This window comes from Nicotiana attenuata, unplaced genomic scaffold (assembly GCF_001879085.1).
Source record: "Nicotiana attenuata strain UT unplaced genomic scaffold, NIATTr2, whole genome shotgun sequence".
Lineage (NCBI taxonomy): Eukaryota > Viridiplantae > Streptophyta > Magnoliopsida > Solanales > Solanaceae > Nicotiana > Nicotiana attenuata.
The window spans coordinates 475,001-487,025 of NW_017670440.1; positions in this window are offsets into that span (position 1 = coordinate 475,001).

Below are 12,025 nucleotides of genomic sequence, written 5' to 3' on the forward strand. Positions count from 1 at the left end.
CTAGTTTTTGCCTAGAAAAATTGCTTCTGTCAGCCTTCAATCGCACCTGGAGGAATTCCATCGTAGTTGAGAAAATCACTTATGAGGGCTAGGTCTGCATTTGCGGCAAGGGGGCGGCATTTGCGTGTGCGCGCCTATAGAACACTCGCCGCTTCTATGGTCCTTCTCCGCGCCTGCGATTCCTTAGGCGCATCTGCGAGTATTACAGATGCGATACTTCCCTCGCACCTGCGTGTGCGCCCCTACGGAACACTCTCCGCTTCTGCGGTCCTTCTCCGTGCCTGTGATTCCTTAGGCGCATCTGCGGGCATCGCAGATGCGGTACTTCCCTCGCACCTGCGATCCCTGGTCAAGCTTCCAAACTCTGCATCTGCCCACCGCAACTACGAAACACCAGAAACCAGCAAACTTTAGAAATTGCATAAGTCCAATAGTTCATCCGTTAAGCATCCAAAACAAACCCGTGGCCCCTGGGAGCTCAACCAAACATACCAACTAGTCCTAAAACACCACACGGACTTAGTCGAGCCCTCAAATCACACCAAGCAACACTAAAAAGAAAATTCACCCTCCGATTCAAACTTAAAGAACTTGAAACTTCCAAATTCGACAACCGATGCCGAAACTTATCAAACCAAGTCCGATTGACCAAAAATTTTGCACACAAGTTATAATCAACCTTACAGACCTACTCCAAGTTCCAAAATTGGAATCCGTCCCTGATATCGAAATTTCCACTACCGGTCAAAATCTCCAAAATTTTGACTTTCACCATTTCAAGCCTAAATGAGTTACAGACCTCCAAAAAACATAATCCAGACACGCCCCTAAGTCCAAAATCACCCAACGAAGCTAACAGAATCGACAGAACTCCATTCTGGGGTCTTCTTCACACAGTTCTGACTATGGTCCAAATCCTAAGACTCAAGCCTCCGTTTAGGGACTAAGTGTCCCAAAACACTCCTGTATACGGTAAAATCAGAGGGTCCAATTTTCGGCCATTACAACGCCTCATAAACAAGCTTTCCAAAGGCTCGAGACTACGGTCGAGATTTATCCCGAGGGGCCATCGATGTCCAACCTCAAGACAGTGCAAGTCGACGGTTATGGTAGAAAAGTGGGAAGTTCCCTAGCGCACGACTAGAGCTGACAAAGTCTAGAGGGCTAGCTCTGACCCGTATCAGGGCATTGAGTGGCTGTACCTACCCCATATCATTGTAATTAATGCATTCGTAATATGTTCCCCCTCATATACAAAGGGGAATCCTTGTCACTTTGTAGACATATGTTGCTCAATACTAAATACACAAGAACATTCTCTCTGCTCTCTAACATATTCTCTTGAGCTCATTGCTTACATTCATTGTGTTCTATTTATTGTTCTTCATTTATTGCTTATTGTTGGCCATAAAGAGCCATCAGTGAATCTATCATAATTGTTAGTCCCTCCATCGACTGCCCACGGCAGGCTATAGGACTCGACCTCGAGGACCCGAATAAGAAAGATCGAGGCCCCGTTTATCAGCCTATTGGTTCGGTTATCACCTTGTTTTCAAGATCTTATCTCATTTTCTAATCTCTTACTTAACATCGATTTCCTAAACAACAAGCATAAAAATAGATCACGTATTTTTATAACCACAAAATCAAATCTAATTATAATTATAATTTTTACAGTAAACAATTTGGTGTTCACCGTGGGGCTAAAAATAATAATGATTATTTTCTTGCTGGTTTAACTACGTAACGCAAGTTATCTTTCGCACTTTTTCTTGTCCAAGATCTTTGATTTCAGGTCAAAATGTCTAACTCAATAAACACACGTGAAAACATCAATCTTGAAGACCATGGAGGAAATGGTGTTGACGTCCCAGGTGTTAGTGTGCCACCACAAAACCCTGAAAATGCACCAGAATCAATTCCCGTGGACGTGGTCTCGCGCAACGCTCAACACGTCGAAATAAGCTCTCACACCAATAGGAGCATACACCGAGAAGATTAACAAGAAGCTAAAAAATCCCCAGCTAGGGAGGAACGAGAGGTTAGCCTTCACGTTATTTTTGAAATGTTACAGGCACAACAGCTGGCGATCACTCAACTGCAAAGTCACTAGAAAACTCCCAGCACGGTAGCACCGGGTACGGCTCCCCTAGCCAAGCAGGTACCAGAGAGGTCAAGCAACAACGGTTTGGCAGTCGACCCCGCCATCGTAAAGATGCTCGAGGACCTCACAAAGAGGATCGAGTCGGGCGAGAAGAAGATAGAAGCCAACGACAAAAAGGTCTAGACCTACAATTCCAAGGTCGACCAGATTTCGGGCGCACCCCCGATCCTGAAAGGTGTGGATTAAAAGAAGTTCGTACAAAAGCCATTCCCATAGGAAGCGGCTCCGAAACCCATTCCAAAGAAGTTCAGAATGCCAGACCTTCCGAAGTACAACGGAACCTCAGACCCCCAATGAGCACGTTACTACTTACACTTGTTTAGTGAAGGGCAACGACCTAAAGGACGACGAGATCGAGTCCGTCCTACTGAAGAAATTCGGAGAAACGCTTTCTAAAGGGGCAATGATGTGGTATCACAACCTGGCCCCAAACTCGATAGATTCATTTGCCATGCTGTCAGATTCTTTCATAAAGGCATACGTTAGTACCATCAAAGTAGCAACAAGGAAATCTGACGTCTTCAAGATCAAGCAGAGGGAGAATGAAATGCTGTGAGAGTTCGTATCTCGCTTTCAAATGGAACGAATGGAACTACCACCGGTCTCCGACGACTGGGCAGTGCAGGCCTTCACTCAAGGTCTGAATGAATGAAGCTCGGTGGCTTCGAAGCAACTGAAACAGAACCTAGTCGAATACCTGGTCGTGACTTGGTCGGACATCCACAATCGATACCAACCAAAGATCAGGGTCGAAGACGACCAACTAGGAGCCCCCGGGGCTCGGTATATCCAAGCAGGCTTCTGGCGAAGGAGCCAAAGCCAAACAAAGAAAGGTACCAACCATACACTGAAGACAGGAGAAACGCCCCAAGGCGTGACATACCCCGGAATGATCAAAGAACGAGCTGAGGGCAGAACCCTCGGGGACTTGTCAGCAGAGCCGGGTTCGATAGACGCGCAGGGCCGGCAGAGTCACCCCGCTTGTCGGAATACAACTTCAATGTTGATGTTTCTGACATCGTATCGCCATCAGTAAAATTAGAGACACCAGGTGGCCAAGGCCTGTACAATCAGATCCTTCGCAAAGAAATCATAACTTGGTTTGTGAATTCCACAACACGCACGGCCACAGAACCGAAGATTTCCATCAGCTCCGGGAAGAAGTAGCCCGACTACTGAGCAAAGGTCACCTCCGAGAATTCCTCAGCGACCGGGCCAAAAACCAGTTCGGGGAAAGAGAGACGACTAAGAAGAACAAAACAAATAAGCCACACCATGTCATCCACATGATCTTGATGCCTCACGGGAACCCCATGATGAGAAGAACAAAAATATCCATCACTAGAGAAAAGCGAACTCGGGGTTACATACCCGAGGATGCTCTCACATTCAGCGATGAGGACATCAAGACCTTGTCTCAACCTCACAATGACACATTGGTAATCTCTTTCGTTGTTAATACATTTCAAATTAAACGTGTACTTGTGGATCCAGGTAGCTCGGCCAACATTATCAGGTCGAGGGTGGTAGAGCAGCTCGGGTTGCTTGACCAAATCGTGCCCGCCTCTCGAGTCCTCAACGGATTCAACATGGCGAGCGAAACAACAAAAGGGGAAATCACCCTCCCAGTCAATGTGGCAGGCACAACCCAAAATGCTAAATTCCATGTCATCGAAGGAGACATGAGATACAATGCCTTGCTCAGAAGGCCATGGATACACTGCATAAGAGCAGTACCATCAACCCTTCATCAAATGATGAAGTTCCCGACAAAGGATGGGATAAAAACCGTCTACGGGGAATAGCATACGGCAAGAGAAATGTTCGCAGTACATAACGTAGCGCAGACACCAGTATCTCCACCTTCGAAAGAGCCAAAGGATAAGCAAACAGTGAAATAGAAAAAACAAGCTACACCCTCGGCTATGTTTGACCGAACGAAGCAAAGGACCATACTGCATCCTTGTGGAAAACGACCGAAACATATCAGGGGCCGAAGCGCCGTCAGCACTAAGATATGATCGCCTCCCTTTGTCAGTTACATCTTATACTAACCTAAGTACAGGTATCCGATCGAAACAGCTGAAGCGCTTCCCAACTCGAAGGCCTTAGGTTTCAAAAGCATGCGTTGCACTCTTTTCCATCGATCAGATTTTTATCCCAAAAAGGGTTTTACCGGCAAGGTTTTTAATGAGGCAACATCTATATGCTACATAAGGAAAACTCAACAACTATTCAAGGCTTCTCTTGCATTCAACCTCGAATACTGAGGGGCATCCCCCCGGAAGATCACCTCCTCGGAGAAGCTAAGATATGTTGAACAGGGTCTCGATAGGAAAAATAATGTACTGGGCCAAACAGTCGAACGAACCGTGCCCATATAGAATAATTGATCCCTCAACAGCAAAGACATGTATACTTGTACCAAGTAATCAAAGAATACTTTTAAAAAAGTATTTTGCGCTTCCAAGAAGCTCGGTATTTTTGCAAAAACGGCTCCTCTGCCAAACACGTCCCGAACACTCGGGGACTGGCGTCAACAACTCGGAACAATGCGACCCCCAGGTCGGAACTCCAAACTCGTAAGCCCTCAATGAGGCAGTACTAAGATTACATGTAATGGCTTCTGAGCCAAGAAACCTACGATGACTCGGGGACTGCCGCCAATAGCCACCCCTATCAAATTATCAAAGCCCGAGGCCACAAGACCACACGTGGACAACTTCGGTCTCGTAAGACCTATATAAGGCAACAATAAAAACTGTAAGACCTCAAAGGCATGTGAAATCTGTAAGACCTCAAATAAGGCATGAACTACACTTGTACCAAGTGACAACAACTGTAAGACCTCAAAGGCATGTAAAACTTGTAAGACCTTACTAAAGGCATAAACCCAATCTTAAAGTTAAGGCTATATATTAAACTTGTAAGACCCCTAATCCTTAACGAGGGAAAAATAAAAACTACATCAAAGGCCGTACCGACCCAATGCGTAAGAGCCACTATCGCCAGCCCATATAAAAGGTTGTACCGACCCAATGCATAAGAGCCACTATCGCCAGCCCATATAAAAGGTCGTACCGAACCAATACGTAAGACCCACTGTCGCCAGCCCATACAAAAGGTCGTACCGACCAAAACGCGTAAGAGCTTAAGGGCCGGATTTAAATTCAAAAACTTGAGGGTCAAATGAGCTCGAGTCAAAACCCGACTCGGAGACTGAACCCAAAACAGTTAACTATATATGCCTAAGGGCAAAAGCATAAGAGCTCAAACGCCAGCTTATATTAAAAGGTCGTGCCGATCGAAGCGCGTAAGAGCCTACGGGCCAGCCCAATGAGCCCCAGGGCCATACTATGGATTTAAGTATTCCATTAAAACCAAAGACCAATTCATCCGGATAACAACCGACAAATATCAAGGCAAAAGAAATGCATGAAAAACAAAAAAATACGAGGCTTCCTTTTATACATGTATGCGAGGGAATACTAGCTTCATTTACAAAGTTCTCTAAGAACACTACATACAAAATCAGAAAAGGAAAGGCTTAATCTATCCCCCACCTCGAGGACTACGGCCCACCGGCCTGTTTCTCGCCATCCTCGGCATCAGACAGAAGAGACTTAGCGTCATGTTCATCCGCATTTGCCTGTTTCACCTCTTCTGACAGGTCAAAACCCCTAACATTGATCTCCTCGAGGGTTTCCCTTCGAGATTTGCACCGTGTATACTCCAAGCTCCTACTCTCGCGGTCAAGAACCCTTCTCAACTCAGCTCTAGCATCGACAACATCCTTCAAATAGACTGGCACTTTCTAATCAGCCTTAGTTTGGCTCATTACGGCTTCGGCCCGGGCATCCACAACTTCGGATTTTATCTTGTAAAGCTCGGACTCAAGCTTTGTAATCATATCTATTTTGACCAAACTGTTCTCGCGAGCTAAGCGGAGTCGAACCTCGAGGGTGGAAGCTTTACCCAGAGCGCCTTTTTCCGCTATACTATGAGCGCCCGCCCGAGCCTTTAACTCATCGCACTCACATTTGGCTTGGCCAACTTCACTCCTAAGGCGTTCCAGGTCTCCAGTCTTCTTCTGCAGCTAAAATAAACGAAACGTCAGCCTCAGGAATAGAAAAGGGAACATGCACCCCATCTAGAGAAATAAGTACCTGTTCCTCGAGGTAACTTTCTTAGTTCAGGCTTCAACTCGCCTCGCACCGCAAGTGCGCCAACTCGTCTTCTCTCTCATCACAAAGAAGCCTAAGGGACTTCTCCTCATCCACGGCTTTTCGCAGCATGGCCTCACGATGAAGCAACTCGGACTTAAGCTTGTCAAAAGCCTATGAAAGAGAAACTCGACAAGAGAGTAAAAATTGCAGGACTATAAAATCAACACGGACGACAAAAAACTCACCTCGGAATAGAGTCGCTGAGCTTCCTCAAAAGTTGAGCGCAAATCTACTAATCCGACTCCGTCCACCCCGGAAGAACCCCACCCGATGGGGACATTATCGCTCAGCGTATGCGGCTCCTGGTTTCGAACATCCCTCGAAGGTACTTCGAGGGGGGAAGACACATCCTCGTCGAGCCCCCGACACTGACTCATCTCGCTGAAAGCACCGTCACCCTGTGAAAGCCCTTTTTGCTTATTATTATCGCTCTGTAGCCTAAAAGCTGGCGATCCCTCTCCCCCTCCAAGAGGATACGGTCTCGCCTCGAAGAATTCCCCGATGCCTCAGTTATCACAAAGGCTTACATCATATGTATGACATCATCACGGAAAATTCGAATACATGGATATCAAAAGTCGCTTCTTATCGTTCCACTCTAAGAAATGCGGGGACTATCTGTATGCGGTAAAATCGGAGGGTCCAATTTTTGGCCATTACAACGCCTCGTAAACAAGCTTTCCAAAGGCTCGAGACTACGGTCGAGATTTATCCCGAGGGGCCATCGGTGTCCAACCTCAAGACAGTACAACTCGACGGTTATGGTAGAAAGGTGGGAAGTTCCCGAGGCGCAGGACTAGAGCTGACAAAGTCTAGAGGGCTAGCTCTGACCCGTATTAGGGCGTTGAGTGGCTGTACCTGCCCCATATCTTTATAATTAATGCATTTGTACTATGTTCCCCCTCATATATAAAGGGGAATCCTTGTCATTTTGTAGACATATGTTGCTTAATACTAAATACACAAGAACATTCTCTCTGCTCTCTAACATATTCTCTTGAGCTCATTACTTCCATTTATTGCTTACATTCATTGTGTTCTGTTTATTATTCTTCATTTATTGCTTATTATTGACCATAAAGAGCCATCACTGAATCTATCATAACTATTATTCCCTCCATCGACTGCCCACGGCAGGGTATAGGACTTGACCTCGAGGCCCCAAATAAGCAAGCTCGAGGCCCCGCTTATCAGCCTATTGGTTCGGTTATCACCTTGTTTTCAAGCTCTTATCTCGTTTTCTAATCTCTTACTTAACATCTATTGCCTAAACAACTAGCATAAAAATAGATCACGTATTTTTAGAACCACAAAATCAAATCTAATTGTAATTACCATTTTCACGGTAAACAACTCCAAAAATCAAAACAAAACCTCGCGGCAAGTCACATAAGCAGAAACAGATACGGGGGAAAGAGTTAATAGGGTATCGGGGCTATAACTCTTAAAACGACCGGCCGGGTCGTTACACATGCTTGATTCTATGTGCCTCTTAATATAGAACTCGTTATCTCACTCGTGCCTTATTATTCTAAATGGTTATCGCACTTTCACTATAATTGAGTTTTCAGATTATACCCATCACCCTATTAGATATTTCCCTTACTTAAAACAGTTATCATGTTTTTTCCTTAACAAATTCTATATTTAATTTGTTAATTTAACTTATGTTTTATTTGTTTAAAAATTATACTTTTACTCCATTTTATTTATTTCTGAACTAAATCCATCTTATACTCGGTTTCGTACAAATTGTATATTATTTTACTTTACTTGATTTCTAAAAATAAACTCAGTATTTCATTTTACACCTTACTTTATTCAAGATTGTTATTATGTTTTATGGTGTTTAAATATATCTTTTGTTCATCTAAATTAATATTTATCACGCTTTCAAAGTACATGGTAGCACGTGGGCTTGCCGTGCGAAGATAATTTGTGGGAACGAGGTGCCACATGTGTAAGATTTGGAAATTGTGGTCCATGAATTGTGGTTTATGAGGCATGGTGCCTCAAGGTAATTCTTATTGTAAGTCCATGCATTGGGAGACTTCAAGGTATGCCTGCTTGACGTTCACAGGCCTCGGAGTCTCCATCTTACTTTATTATGCTACTGTTAAATTGTAATACAAAATAGTATTGTGTTTAGAAATTCTAGTGTGTTATAGTAGTGCTTATGATACTATATTACCGGTTTTGGGAAATGTATAACTATTGGCCGCTTGCGGCTATGTATGTCATTTAATGTTTTATGATAAATGATTAAATAGTTCAATTTGGTTATTAAATCAGCATATGTTAGACTTACCTAGTCTTAAAGACTAGGTGTCATCTTGACATCCTGAGGTGGTAAATTGGGGTCGTGACAGCACACAAATCCGACCCTACATCCGCAACACCCCATCATCCCCATTAGTAACCTCTTTAGCATAACCGTGATGAACCGTGTCCATAAGGATAAGCAAACGGGAGTCATCATATTGACGCTCTCTGATGTGATCATATAAAGAAGACCGACAAACAACACAAGTTGGAACCCGACTAGGCTCCGAAACATCTCCTCACGAACTGATTCGCTAAGGCTTGAACGTCTGATGTAAGCGGCCGTCACCAAAAGGAATAAATGCAAGGCTACCCATGCTCACCTACTTCGTACTCAAGGCATCGGTCACCACATTGGCCTTCCTGAGATGATACAAAATGGAAATATCATAGTCCTTTAGTAGCTCCAACCATCTCTGCTACCTCAAATTTAGATCCTTTTGCTTGAACAAGTGTTGAAGACTCAGATGATCTGTAAATTCCTTACAAGACACACCGTAGAGATAATGCCTCCAAATCTTTAATGTATGAACGATAGCAGCCAACTCCAACTCATGAACGGGATAGTTCTTCTCATAAGGCTTCAACTAGCGTGAAGCATAAGCAATCACTCTACCATCATGCATCTAGACACACCCAATACCGATCCGAGAAGCATCGCAATACATTGTATAAGAACCCGATGCTAAAGGCAAAAGTAGAACTGGGGTTGTAGTCAAGGCGGTGTTGAGCTTCTGAAAGCTCTCCTAGCACTTATCCAACTACCTGAATGGAGTACCCATCTTGGTCAACCTGGTCAAGGCATTGCAATAGACGAGAAACCCTCCACAAAGTGACGATTATATCCGGCCAAGCCGAGAAAATTCTGAATCTCCATTGTTGAAGATGGTCTGGGCCAACTCTGAACCACTTCAATCTTCTTCGGATCCACCTTGATCTCCTCACTGGACACCACATGTCCCAAGAAAGCCACCGAACTGAGCCAAAATTCACACTTGGAGAACTTAGCATAAAGCTTCTTTCCCTCAATGTTTGTAGTATCCTCAGATAATGTGCATGCTCTTCTTGGCTACGTGAGTACACCAGGATATCATCAATAAAGAATATGACAAATAAATCAAGATATGGCTAGAATACACTGTTCATCAGATGCATGACTGCTACTGGGGAACTGGTCAGCCCAAAAGACATCATAAGGAACTCATAGTGACCATAGCGGGTCCTGAATGCTGTCTTCAGAATATTCGAGTCAGAATCTTCAACTGGTGATACCCAAACCTCAACTCAATCTTAGAGAATACTCTAGCTCCCTGAAGCTAGTCAAATAAGTCATCACTTCACGGCAAAGGATAGTTGTTCTTAATTGTAACTATGTTCAACTGCCTATAGTCGATGCACATCCGCATAGTACAATCCTTCTTCTTCACAAATAGAATCGGTGCACCCTAAGGCGACACACTAGGCCTAATGAACCCATTATGAAGAATCTCTTGAAGCTGCTCTTTAAATTCCTTCAACTCGACTGATGCCATACTATACAGAGGAATAGAGATAGGTTGAGTTTCCGGCATCAAGTCAATACCGAAAACAATATCCCTATTGGACGGCATGCCCGCCTGGTCTACGGGAAACACATCCAAAAATTCTCGCACCACCAGAACAGAATAAATGGCAGGAGTATCACCACCAACATCCCTCATAAAAGCCAAATATGACAAACACCCCTTCCCAACCATCCATTAGGCCTTCAAATATGAAATCACCCTACTAGGAACATAGTCGAGAGAACCCCTCCACTCGATCCTAGGTAACCCCGACATTGCCAGCGTCACGGTCTTAGCATGGCAATCCAAAATAGCATGACATGGGACAACCAATCCATGCCCAGAATCACGTAAAAATTAACAATAGTAAGCAATAAGAGATCAACTCTAGTCTCCAATCCTCCAAAAGTCACCACACACAACTGATACACACGATTAACAACAATATAATTGCTTACCAGCGTTGACACATGAACAGGTGAAACTAAGGACTCACGGGGCATATCCAAAGAACGAGCAAAATACGATAACATTATATGAATAAGTGGAACCATGGTCAAATAATGTGGAAGCATCCCTATGGCATACTGGGACAATACCTATGATTACTACGTTTGAATCAATGACCTCTGGCCTAGCAGGGAAAGCATAGCATCGAGCATGTCCACCACATTATCGGCCTCCCCCTCTAGGGCGACCTCTAGCTGCCTGAACCCACCCCAAGCTGGCTAAACGGGTGGTGTAGCTGCTGGTGCAGGTATCATCAGCTGAGAACTTCGTTGTGGAACCCCACTCAACAGTCTAGGGCTATCCCTCTTGAGATGACTCAAGCCCCGCACTCGAAGCAACCTCTCCTCTAACGGAACTGCTGCCACTGATAACTCGAGGAACTACCTTAAAAACAACATGGGAAGATGAAGCATGGCAAGAACTCTATGCTGGTAACACAATTAATGATGACTAACCCGAATGACCACTATAGGAATCATGGCTAACTGATGCACAACGATGAGTCGGATGAGCAATCTGAGCAGGCCTATAAGAATGACCCCTTTTGTGATGGGATTGTCCTCTAGAAGAAACACCGCTGAAACAACCGGAACTATAAGGCCTCTTGCCTCCCTCTCCTCACGCTCCTGACTACAAACCTGCTCAAGTCGCCTGGCAATATGAACCACTTTATCAAACCTAGCACCTGATGCAATCTCCCGAGTCATAATGAAACTTAGTCCATAGTTGAGGTCATCAATGAACCTCCTAATCCTCTCCCTTCACCGTGGGAACCAACTATATCGTGTCACGAGATAACTCTGAAAATATCATCTCATACTGTGTTACAGACATACCCTCCTGGTGTAGCTGCTAAAAGTGCCTACGCAGCTTCTCCTTGCGGGTCTATGGAACAAACTTCTCCAAGAAGAGAACCGAGAACTCATGCCACGTAAGTGGTGCAACACCGTCTGGCCTGCTCAACTCAAAGGCCTCCCACCATCTGAAGGCTACCCCAGACAGCTGAAAAGTAGTAAATGAGACTCCACTATTCTCCAGAATACCCGCCGTGCGAAGAATCCGCTGGCACTGGTCTATGAAGTCCTGCACATCCTCTAACTCAGCCCCACTAAATGATGGAGGCCTGAGCCTCCCAAACTGCTCAAGCCTCTTCTGCTCCTCGTCACTCATCGGTGGACCCATCGAGGAATGAGCCACTGCAACCGGCTAAGATGGTAGTACCCACAGTGTCTGAAGTCCCTGAACTACCTGCTCCGAAG